At 37.9% G+C, this 3868-nt stretch overlaps 2 non-coding genes across 2 annotated transcripts; both read left to right on the top strand.

Moving 5' to 3' along the window:
- The first annotated feature begins 2179 nt into the window (after positions 1 to 2179).
- On the top strand, positions 2180 to 2254 carry Trnas-cga (transfer RNA serine (anticodon CGA)). Its single transcript has one exon. It is a non-coding gene; the product is annotated as a tRNA-Ser (tRNA).
- A 224-nt stretch (positions 2255 to 2478) lies between these two features.
- Trnas-cga (transfer RNA serine (anticodon CGA)) lies at positions 2479 to 2553 on the top strand. Its single transcript has one exon. It is a non-coding gene; the product is annotated as a tRNA-Ser (tRNA).
- Positions 2554 to 3868: the final 1315 nt, after the last annotated feature.

The raw sequence follows: 3868 nt of genomic DNA, 5'->3' as shown, positions 1-3868 counted from the left end.
ACAATTGTCTTCTAAAAGCATTAAATTCGGCCTGTATTATAATATGAATTCTGCTTCTACAGCCCTGATACTGACAAGGTCCACATTTGTGCATTTTGGCACTGTATGAATACTAACATTTGTACACTGTCCTAATTAATTCATATTTACACTGTAGTTTCTAAAGTCATGGTATGCACTAGTAACTCAGTCTGTCTGCAGCAATCATTAAGGTACAGCACAAATTGCACATAATAAGAACAGTATTTCGTTTTATGTCGATTCACACATCCCCTAAAGTTAATTCAGTCAAAGCTTCCATATACATATCTACTACTGAAACCTTCTCACAAACATGTGGATGCTGACTGATGTATGGGATAAGTCATACTCAGCTGCCATCTTCTTCTCTATGAACTCCATCACACTGCACAGATATCCCATTCATACCATGAATATTACCCTTTATCTTGGCACTTAAAGATTTTCTATTTCAGTTACTACTTCAAAATCTTTGTCATATGCTAGACCAACATTCAAGCATTTAGAACTACTAGTACTCAAATTATGTATCTTGATATGTTTAATTAAAGCTCAGTGTTCTGTGGAAGTTTTAGTATTGGCTGCTTATAGTACTGCATTAGAGGCAGCTGTACTCTTGTAAAAACATAAAATAACGAACTGTATGTATGAATGAATATGTTAATAATGATTAACAACAATGATAATATCATAAATAATAATAAGGGATGGATAAATACTTATTTTCAAATTCTTCTGATTCTGTCCAGGAGCACTGACTGGTCCCTGAGGCTTTATGGTGATTCTTTCACTATGACACACAAAAATTGAATTGGGGGGGGGGGGGGGGCTGGGCGGTCGGTTTTTATAATAAAAAAGGGGAATTCTATTTATATTGGTCCAGGACTTTCCTGCCTTTTTTAAGCCTTTGTATTGATCCAGAGATAAAGGGGGAGGGGCCAGGAGAAGATGATCCTGACTGTACCACATCCAAGTACATCTGATAAGGGAAAGGGACTTGCAGACATGATGAGGTTCCACTGAGTGACCTTGAATATAAGCAACCATTGCCTCAGGTGTAACCTGACACTGTAAGTGACCTTGAAATAAGATCCTTATCTCAGTCAGAACCGCCATTAAGTAACTAGTAACACACTGCCACACTACTGGATTTATTCATCACTTGTATCATAAATATGTGGCCACACATACACATCTCATCAGTCCCAAAAGTTTCAAGACTGGATTAATAAAAAAATAGAGTAAAGCTAAGATTTTTTATGGTGTCAGGACAGTAACCAGCCACCTGTCCCATCACCATCAACATTCGTCTTCAAATAACAGATACGGTCTCCAACCATGTCATTATATTACAAAATTGCATTGAATTAAGATTGTGTTTTTAACATTAAGGACTCACATGTTGCATACATTCTCACCCTACGTGATTGCAACATACACAACATTAATCATACGTGACTCTCAGAAATGTTCTTCTTTCTGAAGTTGTTCAGCTTGTACATCACAGTTGCATCTTTTTTGGTCTTTACAAACCAGCAGAGACTCATTTCTCGCTTTGTCGTTTTGTGATAGGTTCGTATTGATAAAACCCAGTCTCGTTACCTGTGATGATTTTTCTAGAAAATAATTGTCTGTATATTGTATTTAAATCAAGCCACCACAGGCGTCCGTGTATAATTGTTTTTGTTTTTGAGAGTCACAGTGTGCTTGACAAACGTAGCATATACTTTTCTCTTTTTCAAAACATTATGGAGAATATCTTGAGCATTTAATTTAGAGATATTCAGTTCGCTGCCCCTTTACAATTTGTGACAAAATAACGTTTATATAACGCTCAGTGAGTCAAAAAGGGCTTCACTACTTTGAAATGACATACAAATGTAGTGAGATAATTTACACAATTGGTAGACATGTCATTTGTAGCAAACAACCTCAAGTTTCTTCCTGGCCAGGAAGTTTCATATCAGCGCACACTCCGCTGCAGAGTGAAAATTTCATTCTGGAAACATCCCCAGGCTGTGGCTAAGCCATGTCTCCGCAGTATCCTTTCTCTCAGGAGTGCTAGTTCTGCAAGGTTCGCAGAAGAGCTTCTGTAAAGTTTGGAAGGTAGGAGACGGATACTGGCAGAAGTAAAGCTGTGAGTACCGGACGTGAGTCGTGCTTCGGTAGCTCAGTTGGTAGAGCACTTGCCCGCGAAAGGCAAAGGTCCCGAGTTCGAGTCTCGGTCGGGCACACAGTTTTAATCTGCCAGGAAGTTTCATATCAGCGCACACTCCGCTGCAGAGTGAAAATTTCATTCTGGAAACATCCCCAGGCTGTGGCTAAGCCATGTCTCCGCAGTATCCTTTCTTTCAGGAGTGCTAGTTCTGCAAGGTTCGCAGAAGAGCTTCTGTAAAGTTTGGAAGGTAGGAGATGGATACTGGCAGAAGTAAAGCTGTGAGTACCGGACGTGAGTCGTGCTTCGGTAGCTCAGTTGGTAGAGCACTTGCCCGCGAAAGGCAAAGGTCCCGAGTTCGAGTCTCGGTCGGGCACACAGTTTTAATCTGCCAGGAAGTTTCATATCAGCGCACACTCCGCTGCAGAGTGAAAATTTCATTCTAGAGAGAAAGGAGTTACACTGAAGTCACATGACAATTTTGGTTTGATGTTGGCTGGCGACATGCGCCGTATGTATGCTCACTCAATAGATAATTCTTTTATTATTAGTAAAATAAGTATGACTGCAAACAGTGTCACCAACTTATGACACACTGACAGTAACTAGAGTAAATCATGTCACGTTTGTCCTGTATCAAAGTTCAACTTCCGACTTCAGCTTTTGCAGCTGCGCATCAAGACGTCGTTGTCTGAACGCCAGGCGTGGTATATATCTCACTGGTGATATGAATTATTGGAATATTATTGCTCAATTTATTGTTATATTAGACAGAACTGAAGTTTTCAGTGTAATTCAGTGATTAATAATAGCAAAGGAAATCTCTCACACAGTTCCTTGAGTATGTTTATATGTTAACGACAGAACACTTAAACAATAGGTTAGTTTATAAATAATTATTCTGCTACCAGCCCGATTTTCTCTATTTACTTTTCATACAAAGCGTTTTGGGAAATGATTTCCATTTTCAAGTGCGTTTTTTGTGTGTATTATGCCATTTCTTTGTGATGTTATCGATGTGTGAGAGTCTGCTTCATTTCGTTGACTTTAAGTTTTCTTATGGTCCATGTGAGCAGATTCTCATACACACTATACATCACACACAACTTGCTGTACACTTGAAACATCGATAATATCGTACAGTACATAAACAAAACAGTTACAAGGATGTTCCTACAAGTAGTCAACGGAGATAAAATTATATGTCTTCCACAGAGTATGATATGCTTTTGTACTGACACACTACATCAGTCATAGCAATACACATACATAATACAGGACACCCACTTGGAAAAATAGAGCACAATGTCAAAGTACTTTACCGACTAAATAAAGAACACAAAATGGATTTGCTAGAAGAACTGGAGATATATTCACACTACAGAAAATATGAAGATAAAATATTAGACGAAAAACTTGAAAGTGAAGTAGTGAATTTTTTCCAGATGTTTGGATAGTATACTTAAATGAAAATAGTAACACACAGGAATAAGCACAATTGTAAAATCGTTAGAAGTAAATTATGATCCAAATTGTTAAGATAAATAACCTCTGTGCAAAAGCTTATCATACTCTGTGGAAGACATGTAATGTTATCTGTGTTGACTACTTGTATGAACAACTTTGTAACCTTTTTTATGTACGGTACGATATTGTCGATGTTTAAAGTGTATAGAAAGTTATGTGTAATGT

This window comes from Schistocerca gregaria, chromosome 4, assembly GCF_023897955.1.
Source record: "Schistocerca gregaria isolate iqSchGreg1 chromosome 4, iqSchGreg1.2, whole genome shotgun sequence".
NCBI classification, from domain to species: Eukaryota; Metazoa; Arthropoda; class Insecta; order Orthoptera; family Acrididae; genus Schistocerca; species Schistocerca gregaria.
Note: the sequence above shows the minus strand (reverse complement) of the source record. Positions and strands in the feature narration are given on the sequence as shown.